General features: G+C 37.5%; 1 protein-coding gene across 4 annotated transcripts in view; it reads right to left on the reverse strand.

Moving 5' to 3' along the window:
* LOC135221778 (proton-coupled zinc antiporter SLC30A1-like) overlaps positions 1 to 20,000 on the reverse strand; it is a 335,667-nt gene that overhangs the window by 230,405 nt on the left and 85,262 nt on the right. The gene's annotated exons all lie outside the window — the stretch shown is intronic.

A 20,000-nucleotide genomic window follows, 5' to 3' on the forward strand; every position in this document is an offset into this window, starting at 1 on the left:
ACATCCTCTCGGGTTTATCTCTCGCTGGAAGATAAGATATTATCCTCTCATCCTCGAGGCCAGCAGCTGCACACCCTCTCAAAACATCCACCGATCATCGCACCTCATAAGACCTGCATCAGATTTCGAAACTTCCGTCGTCCATTGCCACGACTACGTATTTATTAACATATAAAATACTGAAGGAATTCGTACACGGAAATGATTGGAAAATATACCATTTCAACAGACTAGCTCCTCATAATTCACGAAGTTGGTTAATAATACAGAGGTCTTTTAAATACATAAATTAATAAATAAACTGAAATAAACTACCTTAATTTTCTAAACTATATCACAGTGCAAATGAAAATGAAAACTACTGTCACATACCTTAGTACAAGCGAGACCTGATATCAGTTAAAAAAAATACAATGGCCCCATAATTATCACAAAAACCCAAAGCGGCTCCAAATGAGGGCCTCGCGAGTCTCATTAGGCTACTTAATTTTAATTCATTCACTAACGTAGGTGCTTTATTACTTAAGTAATGCAGGTCCTCGTGATATGTAAGGGGCTCCGATTACAGTAACTACTCTTGCGCTACTGTATTTGCAACAGAAGTTCACCGCCGGGGTTCGAAGGGTTCACGGGAGGTTAGTTCGGCATAATGATTTATCATGTCAAACTAGCGTCACAAAAACGCTGGTCGCTAACACACGGAGATTTTACAAGGGTTACGATCAATTACAAATGACATTTTAGAATCTGGAAAAGGGGATGTTCTGACGTGAGCTCCCCCTCGCCTGAATGAGGAGGTAGCCTGCGTCAGCATCAGAGTAATTGGAGCAGTGAAATAACTGCGGGGAAAACATCATGATATTATTGGCGGTTGTCAGAAGAGGAATTCACATATAATTAAAACATTCATATCAAAATTATTTGTGGTATTTTAAATTAACATTACTATAACCAACTGATAAGAACACATACTACACTGCCTTAATGTCATCTGGAAGTATCACACACATAAACATGTGGTGGACCACAAATGAATTAAATCGTAATAAACAAAACAATAAGTGAAAAATGAAGAGATGACGCGACGAACACTTTACGAAAACTAAGACAAATTCATTATTCTGTTATTTCCCCAAAAAATTTGTAATGGGACGAGATATATATTTATATAAATAAAAGTTAATTTTTAATAACAAAGGTTACTTGATGACAGAGTAAATACGGTTGGTTGATGGATTTGGTTAGCCCATCTCGCGTCCCTGGTGCCACAGTATGAAAGGTCACTGACGTGGAGAGAGAGAGAGAGAGAGACGAGAGAGAGAGAGAGAGAGAGAGATGAGGGGGGGGGCAGGGGGGGGGGGGTGTGCAAATGGCCAGATCAAAAATAAGATGGGATGAGATTACGTGGAGGGCAAAGGGAATAATAAGTTCATGTGGCCAAAGTGGTTGCAGGATAAACAGGATAAAAGATTGAGAGAGAAGAGAGAGAGGAGAGAGAGAGAGAGAGAGAGAGAGAGGAAGGGAAGCCACGGGTTAACTTTCAAAGGTTAAGTAGATCGCTCTTTATCCTGTGTAATGCAGCTGACCTTGGCTTAGGGCTGTATAAACACATGCCGTGGAAATAGATCGTCAAAGCATTCTGAGATTCTCTCTCTCTCTCTCTCTCTCTCTCTCTCTCTCTCTCTCTCTCTCTCTCTCTCTCTCACACAACATTTATTTACCCTGTCAACGGCTGCCAATTGTGCCATCAATAATTATGTACGTATTAGGATTTACGAATTCAGATGCTGTAACTTCAAGTAATTTGTTCATTCTGAAAAAAGTATTATATATATATTATTATTATAGAATCACATCTACGCAGACGAATCTTTGTCATTAAATGAAAGCTCTGCACCAAGGTAGAAAAAAAAGAGAAAAAACAAAACCTGGACAAATCAAGGACTGATCGCATTCCATCAAGCTTATGTAGAACAGTCATCTGGAATGCTACCGAAGTGCCTCTTGCTGACACGTTTGGATTCTCTGCATTCCAGCGCTAATTATCACCAACGCTTGCTTTGCAGTTTTGCTGGGGATTCACTCACCTGTCCCCAAGCGCCCGAGTCGTCGACGCTGGAGCTTTGCGATCTGATTATGCAGAGTGAGTTTGTTTGTTTATAAAGAGTGGGGGAGGAGAGGCAGATGCAATGATGACGATGGAAGTATATATGACGTTTCAATGACCCACATACCCTCTCTCTCTCTCTCTCTCTCTCTCTCTCTCTCTCTCTCTCTCTCTCTCTCTCTCTCTCTCTCTTACACACATATCAAGTGCAATAGTACTCCCTGCATAGTAAACGAGCTGCCGGCAGCCATTTTTTCATGCCAAAACTTTACCTAACAATGATGGAGATTATTAGCCACAAAAACATAAACTGGCACGACTTTCGTTATTTTTTTAAAGGAACTGGATGTTTCATTTATTGCTGTGAACTGGAGTCACAACCAATACGATTATCGACGTCGGGCTCATAGTATCTGCTGAACTGAAGAATCTTTCGTAAGAGAAAGCAAGCAAGGCTGTAAAGTTCTGTGGCAAAAAGTCCAGCGTCCGACGAACAAGCTGCATTTGACTACACAATCAAACAAACCATTAAGTCAGCCCAAGTTTCTTTTCGCCTCCTCAAGTGGCAAGAATCTTGAACACCTTCCTACGTATGACTCTCAGGCATTTGGCAACCAGGGTATATAAGCTAGTTGACAAGTTGATATCCTAATTTTGATATTCACTCACCCCCGTGGAGAGAGAGAGAGAGAGAGAGAGAGAGAGAGAGAGAGAGAGTAGTCATCTTGGTGGTTTGGGAAAGGAAGCAAATGGTTATGCATAATGTATGCATAATAACTATATATAATATATAATATATATATATATATATATATGTATTATGTATACGTGTATGTATGTATACACACACACACTATATATGTATATACAGACACACACACACATATATATATATATATATATATATATATATATATATATATATATATATATAAATATATATATATATATATATATACATATATAATATATTATAATATAATATATATATATATATATTAATATAATATATATGTACTGCGTGTTTATGTAAAAGCCTAAAACCTCGTAGCAGGCAAAAGATCCAGATCAAGCACTTTATCTCGCAAAACAAAAACGGAGAAGAAGAGAAAGAAGAGTGGCGTCAAAGCAACTCACGTCAAGCCAGACCTTCTCGAAAGCCAAATTAACAACGTCATATGAACAAAACAAGCCAGTAAGCATTCCATAATCTGAGAGCGGATTTTAAAAAAATTATAAAACGACTGAACTGAACTGAAGAGATAAAACACATCCCATTGCGGGAACTTCTTTACGTACACGTGGAATAAACTGCCACCAGAAGTTGTAAACAGCAACAGTGTGGAAGAGTTTAAAAGAAAGCCAGACAAATTCATTAGGACACTGTGAATGCACGGTAAAACCTACTCCTAAAGATAAGTGAGCACACGATGTCTCCTCGGATGGACTAACAAGTCTGAGATACCCTAATCTTTGTAACTCCTTATAACTCCTTGTAATCTTACTTATTAACGCTTTTCAGCCCATGAAAGTCATCATATTGAGATTGTTCCACAAAAAATACGATTAAAAGGTTGATGGCTGTAACTAGCCTCAAAGACGCTGAGAGCAGGGTTGAAATGATAGGTTGACTCATTGCATATGACAAGTTACCTGGCGGCACACGTCGCAACAGCTACAGTCACTGACGTTTAGAAGGAAGAGACAATCCCTCGACAGGAGCAGCGAGGCTTCTACCACAATAGCAAAACACATAGCTATAGTGAAAGGACGAATCAATCGCACGCACAATGAACAGCAAGCACCTAACATTTTGCTCCCACAATTTATAAATATCCAACTAGCGACACAAGGAAAGTCAGGCATGAACGTTAGTGTGAGTGTGATACTGTTTTAGCAAACATGGGCGACGGTGCTCTGTCATCAATATTAACTGCTAGGTGGACAATTCGTCATGACAATGCTGAGCAAGCAAAAGAGCATGTTTATGCGGCGCTGACTTTTGATGAATATGAAAAGGATGTTTGCTTCTTTTCCTTGATTCTTTACATCGCTGCTGAATGTAAATAAATAAAAAGTACCTTCTTATATATATATATATATGTATATGTGTATATATATATATATATAATATATATAGTATATATATATATATTATAATATATATATATATATATATATATATAATATATTTGTTTGTAAAGACGTAGGAGTTCATAAGATCCCCTGTAGGGATTGCGATAAGTCATACTATGGTTATACAGAAAATCTCTCTCGGAGAGGTTAACTCAACATAAACACTCAGTTAGTTATGGACAAAATAGTTCGGCAATTTTCCATCATATAAATAACACAAACCATACCGTGGATTGGAACTCATCCGAAATTTTATACAAGAACAGCTATTGATACAAATGTAAGAAATCTTCTCTGATAAAACAAGCTAATAGGATCAACCTTTCCAATGGAGCCTGGGACTCTGACCAAATAGACAATCTTCCTTAAGGCAACGATGAAGCAGATTAAGACCATTAGCAGAACAAATGTCGACTTAGCGTTGACCCCAAGCATCACCTAAGGGCATATCTCCCATCATATATTTCCCCTATGTAACTTCTGTCATTCACTACTCGATAAGGGTGGTAGTCAGTCCACCGAAATATAGTCCTTAGCTTTAAATCAGTTTTAATGGACCGTTTATACTTGAGACATATCCTGTTTTAACATAAGAATGATTTATTTACACACATACATATAAATAAAGGTATTAGCCACGAAGGAAAGATAAACAACCTTTACTTATGCATATATCACATTTATGGACACACACGCACACACACACACACACACACACACACACACATATATATATATATATATATATATATATATATATATATATATATATATAGTATATAATGCGTAATAACAAACGCGAATACTGTATGTTTATCCAAAATGAAAATATGACTCAAAGCATTCCAATTAGCACCAATTACGGAAATGTACAACAAGAATTTTCCATTTTTTCCCGTATGGCCATGAATGTATGTACGTATACTTTCAAAAAATAACAGAATATATCAAAGTAGTATACTTTCTCAATGCAGACGGACTATTTCAAAAATGAAAATACTCCGAAAGGAGCACGACTGAAAAGGGGAAGAAATTGTTTGTAAAACTCGCATGCTGAAATGCAGAACATGACCCAATTAAGGGCGAGGCGTATCCACAGAGCCAGCATTTTCTTTCTAAAAACAGCTTCTCCACCCAGCAGTTTTCTTCCCGTAATGCAGATTCATGATGGCAACCATTCTTATGAAGAGAACCATTTTTCATCAGTGATACAGTACAGAAAAAAGTACATATATAGTGTATATATATATATATATCGAGCTACAATGTCCTTTAATATCTAATTCGCTCTACCTCGGAATTAATATATTTTCATATATGCTTAACCGAAGGGGCATTTTTTCTCGTAATATAGATTTGCCTGGACCAGGGCGCGAACCTATGGATCCTTTCAAACCCAGGAACGTCAGTGAAGCGTTACCTACTACACCACCGCGAGAGGCTAAAAAGTTTCATGTCGCCTCTCACCCTCATATACCTTTCGCGCGCAGGTAATTAGTGGTTGGAGACAACATCAACCCACCCCTCGACTCCGTAGTGTTTTGTAGTGCTTTTGACAGCACGTAGCCAATCTATAAGTCATATCACATTTCCGTGATTCATATACATATATCGAGCTACAATGTCCTTTAATATCTAATTCGCTCTACCTCGGAATTAATATATTTTCATATATGCTTAACCGAAGGGGAATTTTTCTCGATAATAGATTTGCCTGGACCAGGGCGCGAACCTATGGAGCCTTTCAAACCAGGGACGTCAGTGAAGCGTTACCTACTACACCACCGCGAGAGGCTAAAAAGTTCATGTCGCCTCTCACCCTCATATACCTTTCGCGCGCAATCTATTATCGAGAAAAAATTCCCCTTCGGTTAAGCATATATGAAAATATTATTAATTCCGAGGTAGAGCGAATTAGATATTAAAGGACATGTAGCTCGATATTATGATATGAATCACGGAAATGTGATATGACTTATAGATTGGCTACGTGCTGTCAAAAGCACTACAAACAAACTACCGGAGTCGAGGGTGGGTTGATGTTGTCTCCAAACCTAATTACCTGCGCACGAAAGGTATATGAGGGTGAGAGGCGACATGAACTTTTTAGCCTCTCGCGGTGGTGTAGTAGGTAACGCTTCACTGACGTTCCTGGGTTTGAAAGGATCCATAGGTTCGCGCCCTGGTCAGGCAAATCTATTTATCGATTCCCCGCCCCCCTTCGGTTAAGCATATATGAAAATATATTAATTCCAAGGTAGAGCGAATTAGATATTAAAGGACATTGTAGCTCGATATATGTATGAATCACGGAAATGTGATAGACTTATAGATTGGCTACGTGCTGTCAAAAGCACTACAAACACTACCGGAGTCGAGGTGGGTTGATGTTGTCTCCAAAACCACTAATTACCTGCGCGCGAAAGGTATATGAGGGGGTGAGAGGCGACATGAACTTTTTAGCCTCTCGCGGTGGTGTAGTAGGTAACGCTTCACTGACGTTCCTGGGTTTGAAAGGATCCATAGGTTTCGCGCCCTGGTCAGGCAAATCTATTATCGAGAAAAAACCCCTTCCCCTTCGGTTAAGCATATATGAAAATATAATTAATTCCGAGGTAAGAGCGAATTAGATATTAAAGGACATTGTAGCTCGATATATGTATATGAATCACGGAAATTGTGATATGACTTATAGATTGGCTACGTGCTGTCAAAGCACTACAAACACTGCCGGAGTCGAGGTGGGTTGATGTTGTCTCCAAACCACTAATTACCTGGCGCGCGAAAGGTATATGAGGGTGAGAGGCGACATGAACTTTTTAGCCTCTCGCGGTGGGTGTATGTAGGTAACGCTTCACTGACGTTCCTGGGTTTGAAACAAAGGATCCATAGGTTCGCGCCCTGGTCCAGGCAAATCTATTATCGAGAAAAAATTCCCCTTCGTTAAGCATATATGAAAATATATTATTCGAGGTAGAGCGAATTAGATTTATTGGGGACATTGTAGCTCGATATATGTATCTGAATCACGGAAATGTGATATGACTTATAGATTGGCTACGTGCTGTCAAAAGCACTACAAACACTACCGAGTCGAGGTGGGTTTGATGTTGTCTCCAAACCACTAATAACCTGCGCGCGAAAGGTATATGAGCGTGAGAGGCGACATGAACTTTTTAGCCTCTCGCGGTGGTGTAGTAGGTAACTCTCACTGACGTTCCTGGGTTTGAAAGGATCCATAGGTTCGCGCCTGGTCCAGGCAAATCTATTATCGAGAAAAAAAATTCCCCTTCGGTTAAGCATATATGAAAATATATTAATTCCGAGGTAGAGCGAATTAGATATTAAAGGACATTGTAGCTCGATATATGTATATTGAATCACGGAAATGTGATATGACTTATAGTGTATATATGTGTGTATGCGTGTGTGAGAGTGCGAGTGTGTGCGTATTTGCGCACCCGCGCGTATACCTATAACATTTAAAAGTTGACTTAATAAATTTGGTAAACCAAGCCCTCTGCAACGCTACAATCTCGAGTATCGTATACAAGCAGAGTTTTCGAAATGCTATCAAACATCCGTAGTTCTTAATGAAAGGACGGTTGGATGGCTGCCTTCTCCTATTCACATCTGATGAACCAAGGGGAAAATAAAAGTCATAAATAATCAGAAAAGAGGAAGAAATGTTACAGGACTCTGAAAACAATCTAAAACATTGTAGTGGGGGTGGGAGGGGGATGGGTGGGAGGAGGGGGGGGGGGGGGGGCTGCTGTCACACATCTAACAGTCCCAGTATTCTTGATTTCTGTGAGTCCCTATTCGTCATCTTTCACATACCTGAAAAATATTCGTCATCTTTCACATCCCTAAAAAGTTAATTGTCATCTTTTACATCCCTATAAAATATTCGTCCTCTTTCACATCCCCCCAAAAAAATATTCGTCATATTTCACATCTCTAAAAATATTCGTCATCTTTCACATCCCTAAAAAATTATTCGCCATATTTCAGATCTCTAAAAATATTCGTCATCTTTCACATCCCTAAAAAAATATTCGCCATCTTTCACATCCCTAAAATAAATACTCATCTTTGAAATCCATAAAAAAACTATTCATCTTTCACATCCCTAAAAATATATTCATCTTTCACATCCCTAAAGAAAATAATCGTCATCTTTCATATGCATGAACAAATATTCGTCATCTTTCAAATCCCTAAAAAAAAATATTCTCTTTCTTTCACATACCTGCAAAAATATTCATCTTTCATATCCATAGAAAAATATTCGTCATCTTTAACATCCTTAAAAAAAATAGTCATCTTTCACATACCTGAAAAAATATTCATCTTTCATATCCCTAGAAAAATATTCGCCATTTTACACATACTTGAAAAAATATTCATCTTTCATATCCCCAGAAAAATATTCGTCATCTTTCACATACCTGGAAAAATATTCGTTCTCTTTCACATCCCTCAAAAATATTCATCTTTCATATCCCTAAAAAAATATTCGTTATCTTTCACATCACTAAAAAATATTCATCCCTCAAAACTATTTCATCTGTTACATCCCTAAAAAACAAAAATATTTGTCATCTTTCACATCCATGAAAAATATTCATCCTTCAGTTCCCTAAAAATATATTCGTTTTTCACATCCCTAAAAAATATTAATCTTTCACAGCCCTAAAAAAATATTCATCTTTCACATCCATAAAAGAAAAGAAAAATACTGTCTTCTAAAAACACAACGCCATGATCCCAAGAATCATGAGATACGTATACAAAGCTCTCTCTCTCTCTCTCTCTCTCTCTCTCTCCTCTCTCTCTCTCCCTTCTCTCTCTCTCTCTCTATATATATATATATATATATATATATATATAATATATAAATAAATCTCTCTCTTTCTCTCTCTCTCTCTCTTTCTCCTCTCTCCCTTAATATATATATATATATATATATATATATAATATATATACTATAAAAATAAGCCTTCCTCAAGGACTAAGAGTTACGAACCTCATCAAACAGCTTGAAAATATCAGAAATCTTGGATCATCTCTACCAATATATCTCAAGTGCAAAAGGGGGGGGGGGGGAAAAAAAAAAAAAAAAAAAAAAAAAAAAAAAAAAAAAAAAAAAAAAAAAGGGGGGGGGGAAGATACGAAGTCCGAGCATCGGAACGAAAGATACCTCAACCTGAAAAATCACAAAGTAGGTTCGAAGAAACTAAGGTAGGAGAATAATTATTTCAACTATTCTCAAGCAAGTCTATCTATAAATCAATACATAAGCGATGTCACTGACGTTAAAATATAAGCATATCAAAGCTCCATTTTATGTATTCTTCCATAGCTAGCTTTAGCTCTCACCTCCATCCATCAAGTTCCATACTGAGATCATAATTGAACTACTGCTTTATTCATATTAATCATTTGACCTTATTTCAAATCTGAATTCGTATCCATCAAAAAGTTAATTTCCGAGTCTATTCCAGTTTGACGGATACCGTAATTTCTCAAAACCAAGTAACGTACCTTAAGAAAAGGTTTTCTATGTCAGGCACAAATATATAAATACACCAGAAAACTTTATTTTGTAGTTTTTTTTTTTAAGCGATCTCCGTAGTTTTCGAACCCTTCACTCCATCTATAGAGGTCCAATTTCATCTGTCTGTCGCCCGATTTGTACAAACTTAGTGTTGGGAAGTTTAATTGTTGCTCCATATTTATATATATGTGTGTATATATATATATATATATATATATATATATATATATATATATACACACATACGTACATATATATATATACATACGTACATATATAACGTGTGGTATATATATATATATATATATATATATATATATATATATATATTACACTTCAAATCATCGTTCCTGTTATTTGCGCTTGACGGCAGTCTTATAAGCCGAAATGATCGCTATATAGGCTAAATCTTCAACTCTTGAATTGAGCAATATTTCAGAAGCGGTTACTTGGAAAACCCTCACACAACATTCATCACGTAATGGTTCGTAACGATGACATCCGAAATTGGAATCAGGTAAACAAGTGCGGCAGATTCGGCGTAAACTTGTACCTCTCTTGATGCTTAAGTGGTTAGACCGTCGACTGGAGTCGATGGCAGGTACCGTGGCGAGTATTCGAGACACTTCCGTACCGATCCATTTATCACTTATAATTCCCCTTCGGTGATCATTCCCCGTCGGCGATATTCCCCCAAGTAGCGTGAACTGGATATTAAACAACATACTCGAGCGAAAACTCCATAAGAAAAATTTACACTAAACCAGGCTAACAGATTAGATGAGAATCCAATAATGAATTCGTTACAAGGCATACAGATAGGATATTTATTCTTGAGACTACTGGCGTCACAAACAGAGGGATGACTGACGTCTAATAAAAAGAAACAAGGAAAATATAAGAAAACTGAAATATCTTGCTTAGATTTGGATGAAACTAAGTGAGAGCAGCGTACCTATTTTAGATATAAAAAATGAAATATCCATGAACAAATACAAAACCATCAGAATTAAAATTCGGAAGGAAAAACAAGCGAATGGAACGTGCTCAACAAATATAATTCCGCAATTAAAAAATACAACGTAACAAAAATGGGGGCAAAAATAACATAAAAGGGTTCTCGATTCCACTTCTAAACACTATATCAAATAAAAGAAATGGTAGAGCAAATAAAGAGAAAAATAATAAAGGAAGAAATGGGAGGAAAAAAGGACAGTTTAGACGGCGCATCTCTCCATCATTAAAAAGAAAGAAAGAAAGAAAAAAAACAGGTCGATACTCCGATACTTCTTTATTCTGGGCCTAAAGCTCTTCCATTATTAAAAAGAAAAATGGAAAAGGTACAAACTCTCTCTCTCTCTCTCTCTCTCTCTCTCTCTCTCTCTCTCTCTCTCTCTCTCTCTCTCTCTCTCCTCTCATCGTATAGTATGCCTTCCTTCTTTTCAATGATAAATCATGACAATCATATTCGTCTCTCTCTCTCTCTCTCTCTCTCTCTCTCTCTCTCTCTCGTATCAGTATGCCTTCCTTCTTTTCAATGTTAAATCATATGACAATCAAGAGTTCGTCTCTCTCTCTCTCTCTCTCTCTCTCTCTCTCTCTCTCTCTCTCTCTCTCTCTCTCTCTCTCTCTCTCTCAAGTATCAGTATGCCTTCCTTCTTTTTAATGTTAAATCATATGACAATCAAGAGTTCGTCGCTCTCTCTCTCTCTCCACATTGAGTATTACCAATTACACCAGAGGCAAGTGAATGCAAATCATTCCACTCCCGCTGACATATTTTCCACGTCAGGGGAATACTTCCACCAGAAATGCAGTTCTGGGTCCCGACTGCTTCTGGCAATTCAAACTAAGCAAAAATATGAGAGAGAGAGAGAGAGAGAGAGAGGAGAGAGAGGAGAGAGAGAGAGAGAGAGAGAAGAGATGAGAGAGTTAGGTTATTATTATTATTATTATTATTATTATTATTATTTATTATTCTGCTTTCAATTCCTAGCTGTAGTATGGACAATCAGAATAAATGTACTGGTATAAAAAGTTTCCAATCATACGTTTTCTTATCAACAGTGTAGAATTACCTTTGTGTACATTCAATGTTTAACTACCTTTCAGTGATCTATGATTATTCGACAAGAGATGAAATTCATATGGAACTAGCAACCTCATGCCATACCTGTCATCATATTTTTTTTTTTTTACTGAATAAAATGTCTGTTAGAAGCAATGAAAAGATATAGTTACAATATGGCTTGCCGTATCACTCAATCATAAATAGTTTCAGGTAGAATAATACATCGCTGGTTTTCAGCTGGACAAGTTTAGCAACGTCGGTTAAAGTCAGTTCTTGGATGGGTGACCACCAGGAAATGCAAGCCATATTAAGAGCATTCGTGGATCAGGGCGAAAAACATGTAAAATGTTTGTGTGTATATGTATGTATTTATGTATGTGTAGTATACACACACACACACACACACATATATATATATATATATATATATATATATTGATATATATATAACACAAAACACACATACATACATTATATGTAAATATATACATACCTATACAAATATATATATATATATATATATATATATATATATATATATATATATATATACACACACACACACATATATATATTATATATATATACGTATATATATTATATATATATATATGTAATAGTGTGGCACAGTGTCGTTATTCCAAAAGACAATAACTTAATAATACTTAAGAAAAAGGCACGAAACGGATAATAAGGAAGAAAGGAAAAAAGGGAATATCTTAGAGAAGGGTATTTTGTTACTCAAAACATTAGGCTTTTAGCCATTAGACATCTGGTTTTCATCTCCCCCTCCCCCCAAAAAGCCTCTGTCCGTACCAGCGATTAGTGACCAGCGATATCGCCCAGGCATATTCGAGAAATTGGAAACTACTCTCATTAGCGCCTATGAACTAATCGCCGTTCCCTTCGTGAACAGGTCAGAGAGAGCCATCTGGCATACGTTAAAAAGGAATTCTATGACCCGTTGTTCAAAGGAGGGGAGTGCCGAACTCTTAAGTGCTCCACCCTCCCAAATATAGGCCTCTAGTATCGACGAATCAAAAGCCATGAGTGTTGGTCATAAGACAGCCAAAAGAAGTATCAACGAATGACCTATGAGGTTTACCAAGGGATACGCCCCTAAGAAGCCAGGACATGAAGAAGGAGGCGTATACAAATTCAAAGCCTACGAATTACTGTAGAAGACCTGACAGGAAGGCGTCTTGTATAATGTTTGCAGCCACTAAGGCACAAGAAGTCTTTCAGAAAATGCCACACCCAGTCAAAATCCAAAAATCCAAAGGCGGCTAAGGAGATTTCAACTGAACAAAAAAGGCGAGACAGAGAGAGAGCAGGGAGAAAAGGGAGCAGAGAAAAAAGGGGAACAGAGAAGCCAAGAGAGAGAACAACCGGGGAGCCTGAGGGGAGAACTGCAGTGGCATGGCCGTGAAACAAGAGAAAGACAGAAGAATCCCCAGAAGAAGAACAGGTGCAAAAGTGTGGTGTGCGAAGCAATCAAGACAGTGAAAGTGACAATCAATACTCAGTAAATTTCCCTCGTGCCTATAGACTCGTAATTGCAACAAGTGCCAATTAAGTTTTATCAGTCCAAGAGCCCATTAACTCAGAAGGTGGAAAACATGTGGTAAGAACCCCTAACCGAAGAATAAAACTTAATGCAAAAGAAACATATCAATTAATTTCTCATCCTAACAGAACCCCTTTACCTAATTCCCCAAGTACAGCCTCCACGGCACACGTTACCTTAGATCTGTGCAAAGAAAATAAGTACCGTCACAGTTTTATTGGTGGCAGAGCGACGGGATACGATGAGATAAAGGTTGGTATAGTGACAAGATTAATTGATGACGAACGGTAAGGATAGGAAGAGGCAAAAGACAGCAAAGAAAATGGTGGTTAGCGACGTGATACGAAAGACACGAATGACAGTTAAAAACAGCGGCCGCGAAACAGAATCCCACCGCTCTCTCTCTTTTCTTCTCTTTCGGAAAAGGGGACCGACTCCTTATCAAAACATAAGAACGCCTGTGGTCACGAGAAGTCAAACAAGGAAATCAACCATGCCGGAAGGTACACAGTCCGCGAATTCGAGCGCAGCAGTAATGGGAACACATAAGGGACATGTGATTAATCACATAGCTAAATTTTGCGGAAGAAAGGATGGTCAGTTAGCTTTGTAACTTAGAGAACTGGATAGAGCAAGTGGAGACACGCCTAGATAGCATAACGGGGACAGATAGAGAAAAGCTTATTGAAGCCAAGAGTTATCTTGATTTGGAAGCCGGAGGAGACTTAGAACGATACGTCCACTCCGAGACTTACCGAGATCTTAAGAATTGGAAGAATTGAAACGGTATTTCAGGAAGGTTTATTCCACAGTTGGTGAAAGAGATCCAGTTACTAGCTTGGCAAGGATAGTGCGTCAATTTAAGTTAGACGAAAGACGTTATCAAGAGTTTAGCTCTCAGTTGTATAACAATATGAATGAATGGGGTAACTTCATGGAATCCACAGGTTGGATAGGAGGTAGAAGGAGGCAAGCAAAAAAATGCTAATGAGTCTGTTTTAAAAAAAAAATATTTAGACTAGCAATAAATGATTGGAAGCCTGCCAACAGAAGTCATTGCAAGGATGACCGTAAGTGGAGACATCCGATGATGTAGCAGAGATTGAAGAGGAGGAAACAAAAATCCTAGGTAGAAGACCTGAAGGGAATCCTATATACAGACCTTTAGTCGCTATAGGACAAAAGGAAAGAGGTCCAAATAGATCTAGGACACCATCTAGAAATCAGAATTAAGATGCCAGGTAAATCTTCTCAAGGAGGATTTTCGACAGTCACGTGCTATAACTGTCAGAAGAGAGGACATTATGCCAGTGACTGCCGAGGGATAGCCTTCTGTCCTTTCCATAAGAGAACAGGACATAGTGCCCGAGAATGCAGGAATAAATTTGTTTCAGCTCCTAGAGGTAGATCTCAGTCGAGAGGCAGAGATAGAAACAATAGTCAATCTCCCCCAGTTAGAGGAAATAGAGATTCAGCTCCAAATAGATATCCCAATCAAACAGCAAGTATAGGGTATCAACCAGCTCAGTCAATGTCGGACGACGCAATGGGAAATTTTCTGCTTACTGGTACAATGAATCTTCCTCTATAACAGAGAGAACGTCCGGAATGTCAAGGCTAAGCCCAGCTACACAGGTTAGCAAAGTTGATGTTAGGAAATGAATATAATTATAGACCAATTATTTCCCGCACATGTCGGTCTAGAGAAACCTATTATTACATTCTTTGATACAGGAAGTCCTAAGAATATAATGTCAGAAAAGGTGTATCGGTTGTATTTTTCTCACTTAAGTTTGAATCCAGCAGTAGATTGTAGAATCACAGACGTCCAGGGTAATGATATCCACGTAATTGGACAGTTAGATTTTCCATTTAAGCTAGGAAGAATTGCTCTAAGAGAAAATGTTCTGGTAGCCAGAGATATACAATTAGCTTTTGCTCATTTGCTGATAGGTTATCCAACTATGGCTAGACAAGGGATAAGCATTGATGCCCCTAGAGAACAACTAGTGATTAAACAACGGTCCGTGAGATTTCTAGAATACCAATATGGCAAGTTAATTAAAAGAATCCCCAGACTCAAGAGAAACCCCACGATGAAAGGTATCTTAAAGAAGGATAAGACAGAGGGAAGATATCCAGAATGCATCACGAGTTTCACAACAGATCATTAACCTCTTAGAATCAAATCAATGCACTTATTTAAAGTTTAGAAAGGGAATTAAGACTTAAACCAGGAGAAAGTACTTGGGTAAAGAAATGTACGGTAAATCCAAATTTTTGGAAGGAAAGGAAATTCTCACGCTTACTGAAAAGTCGCAAGTAAACGGAATACATTATTCTTCTAGTTTACATGAAGTCAGACAGGGCAAAATAGCGTTACAGATTACGAAAATAACAGAGGAGGAAAGGTTAAATTAACACCAGGTACAGAGATAGGCCTAGCAGAAGTATACTCCATACCTATACGAGTTGTGAGAAAGGGAAACGGTAGCAGCAATTAGTAAAGGCAAATGAAAATTATGCTCAGGACATAAAACTGAGAAGAGCTAAGATAGGATTTCATTTAAAGGAAATTAAGGAAAACCATGTTAGAGAAGAATTCATAGACTTACTGTGCGAATTATAATGATATAGTCGCTCTAGACGGCGACACCTTGGGAAATACACGCGAAATAAACGCACAAGATAGACATTCCATCAAACACCAAGCCAATTTACATACCAGCTTACAGAGTAGCACATTCCCCAGAAGGAGATCATTGAAAGAGAAGTACAAAGAATGAATAGGCAAGGAATAATAGAACCATCTAAATCCCCATGGTCTTTTCCACTTTTGCTAGTTCCTAAAGGACAAAACTTACAGAATAGTTGTGGATTTCAGAAAATTGAACCAAATTACTGAAAATGATCCTTATCCAATGCCGTCAATGCGAGATCTTATCGCCACTATAGGGTCAAGAGATACTTCACCACTATAGATTTATTGCAGGATTCTTGCAAATCCCTCTAGACGAAGAAAGTAAACCTTTGACTGCTTTTTCCACTAGTAACGGCAGATACCAGTATGTAAGATGCCTTTGGTCTAAAAGTCAAGCCCGGTAACTGTTTGTAAGATTAATGGATAAAATTTTGGGCGATTTACTAGGCAAGGACGTACACTGTTACATAGATGATTTGGTAATAGCAACAGAACACTATAGAGGAACACATAGACTTAGTCAGAGAGTCCTAAAGAGATTAAGAAAAGCCAACCTGAAGCTTAAATTAAAGAAGTGTAACTTCCTTAAAAGGAAATAGACTACCTTGGTCATACACTAAGTGAAAAAAGGGAAAGGGCGTAGAAGTAAACGACTTAAAGATAAAGTCAATCAAGGAATATCCTACACCTCAGTGCAAGAAGGACGTAAAGTCATTCTTAGGTTTAGCAGGATTTTTACCGCAAGTTCATAGGGAGCTTTGCAGTCAATATCCGCAACCACTAACTGAACTTTTTAAAGGAACACGTATCATTTGTATGGACAGACAAGCAGCAAGAAGCATTCGATGAATTGAAAGAAAGATTAACAACATCCCCCAGTACTTAGCTTCCCAGAACTTTGGCAAAGAATTAAAATTCTTTTTTTTAAGCCACGGACGCAAGCCACATTGGTATAGGAGCATGTTTTTTTAATGCAAAAGCAAGATAAAATAAGTATAATGCCATAGCTTCTTACAGTAGGAAATTAAAGCCCTCAGAAGTGAACTACTCAGTAACAGACCTCGAGTCTCTAGCTATTATAGACGCTTTAAAAGCATTTCAGATATATCATTTTTTGGTTACAAGATAACCGTGTTCACGGATCATTCAGCTGCAGTAGAAATGCTAAAGAACCCTAATTTTTTCTGGACGAAGAGCCCGTTAGTTCATGAACAGCCCCAAGATTATGACATAGAAGTGAAATATGTCCCTGGGGAAGACGAATAAGGTAGCAGATGCATTATCAAGATATTGTATCACAAGATGATTTGTATAAATATGATAAGTCAAGAAGAAAAGGAATGAAACAATGTGCAGGTGACGTAAATGTACTTTACCATGCATTATACAGAGGAGCTTTCCCCCCCGGCAAAACAAAATTTCATAAAGGAACAATAAAGAGATGAAGATATAAGGGAACTGTTCAAATACGTTAGAAAGCGGAAAAGAAAAACACCAGCCAACAAGAATTAACCGAACTAGGTAGGAAGGTTGGATGTCCACAGATGCACTAACGGACATAGATGGCGTATTAATTTGGATGTGTCACGAATATGATCCATTTGGTCAATTTCTAGGTGTACTGCACAAAAGGTTAGTACCTAAGAGTCTAAGAGACAAGGTCATTGAGCTAATGCACGATGATGCATGAGAGCTCACCCAGGAAGGGATGAGACAATTAGATTAATTCAAAGAAAAACTTTCCATTGGAAGGGAATTCACAAGGATGTAGTAATTATGTGAAGAGCTGCAATACATGCAACAGCTACAAGGGAAGAACAGACAAGGAAGTACCACTAGGGAAATATCCTATCCCACAGACTCCTTTCGAAAGAGTATCTATTGATCTTATCACAAATCTCCATACCAAGAGTAAAGGGTAAGAATATACTACAGTATGTATCGACGCGCTCACGAGATATACAGAGTTGGTACCACTAACTAGTAAAAGTGCCAAGGATTGTGCAACCGCAACTCTTCGATAAGATATTTTGCAGATATTCTGCCCCACAGCTCATTATTTCTGATAATGGGACCGAGTTCAACAACTCATTAGTTCAAGAAATTTGTAACGCCTTTAAGTAGAAAAAGTAGCGATACAGCCGTATCACCCAGCTAGCAATGGCTGGTAGAAAGGAATAACAGGAAGGTTTTAAGAACGTATTGCGTCACACAGTAGGACAGGATCCTGACTGGGACGTCAATTTACCTTAGTCCCTCATATTACCTTAAATGCAAGGCATCATACGAGTACTCGAGCAACTCCCATAAAAGCTTTGATGGGATATGAACCCAGATACCTTATGCATGGCTGAATCAGCCAATACAGCCTAATTACTCTGAAGATATCAGAAGATAAGAATCGGAAACTTTAAAGTAATACACAAGCAATTGCACAAGAATCTAGAAGAAGCCCAGCAGAATATGATAGAGAAGCATCAAGAAGGATTAAGGCCTGTAGACTACAAGAGGGGAAAGGGGATGAAGTCTATATTAAGAAGGAAGTAAGAAGTGGTATTAATTATAAGTTAGCCACAAAATTTCACAGGACCATACAAGGTCGTAGCGTAGACGTACAAGAAACTAAGATAAGGTTAAGAAAATGAATAACCAAATGCCGTTCCACATCTGCTGAATCATTAGAAGAAGAAGAATTTGGATAAACAAGGACAAGGTCAAGAGAACCAAAGAAGTTGAAGAATCCGAAATGACAGAGACTGTCAGAAGAAATTGAAGAAGAAGGAACTAGATATAACCTAAGAAATAGAAGAGTCACTTTTCAGTGAAACAGAAGAGCAAACCCATTAATTCATCCAATTATTCCCATGTATTTATTTGATTTCTTTATTGCTAAGTTTTACCTTCACCGGTTGTTTTTGACTTAGGAATAATCTTTTTATTGTTGCAATTTCTTACTTTAATTAGTTGGTTTGTAGCAATTTTTTTTTGGTTAAGTGCACTTCAACTTTCAAATTTTATTTGTGACTTGAAGGGAAATATTTGGGTATGTAAGAAAACAGTTCAAAGCGCAGTATAAGAAATTTCAAGACGTATATTAAGCTTAATCGTTCCATGAGAACATTCTTAGAAGTAAAAGAATAAATAAGACGGGTTAAGATAAGACATTAAGAGATTTTTAAGATAAGAGAATTCGTTTTTTTTTTTTTAGAAATGATCAAGATTTTGAAGGTAATTAATATACTTTACTTTTGTTTCAAAATCCATTAGATGTTGATTGATGATAACTTACTAATAAGATATTAATCGATGAAGACTCACTAACAAGAAGTTAATTGATGAAGACTCATTAACAAGATAGTTAGTTGTTGAAAACTTACTAACAAGATATTGATTGGTGAAAACTACTAATTGTTTGTCACAGTAGAAGAAACCTACAAGTATTAACCACTAATCGGTTCCTTTAACCGAGTTGCCAATTTTTGTTTTAGGTATCAAGTAGTGAAGTTATATTTTTTGTTTAATGTACAAGGTTACTCGGAAATTACAGTAGAAGTCCAATGAAATTTGCATAAAAACACAATACACAATCTCAAGTAGGAAGTCAAGGACACCCTCGTTATTGCACATACAAATACACACGGATATGCTCCCCAGGACTTAGTCTCCAAACAACAGGTCGCAGCAAACAAGAAGCCATCAAGTGTCGTCAACAAAGAACGAAATTTATTTTTCCATAAAGAAAGACCGATATCCACTAGATAGAATAGGACTGAGGACTGACCAATCATATACTGTAAACTTGGATAGTTACCATTATTTTTTGCTTCTACCATGCATTTATATAACTTATGTGACTCA

This window comes from Macrobrachium nipponense, chromosome 3, assembly GCF_015104395.2.
Source record: "Macrobrachium nipponense isolate FS-2020 chromosome 3, ASM1510439v2, whole genome shotgun sequence".
Lineage (NCBI taxonomy): Eukaryota > Metazoa > Arthropoda > Malacostraca > Decapoda > Palaemonidae > Macrobrachium > Macrobrachium nipponense.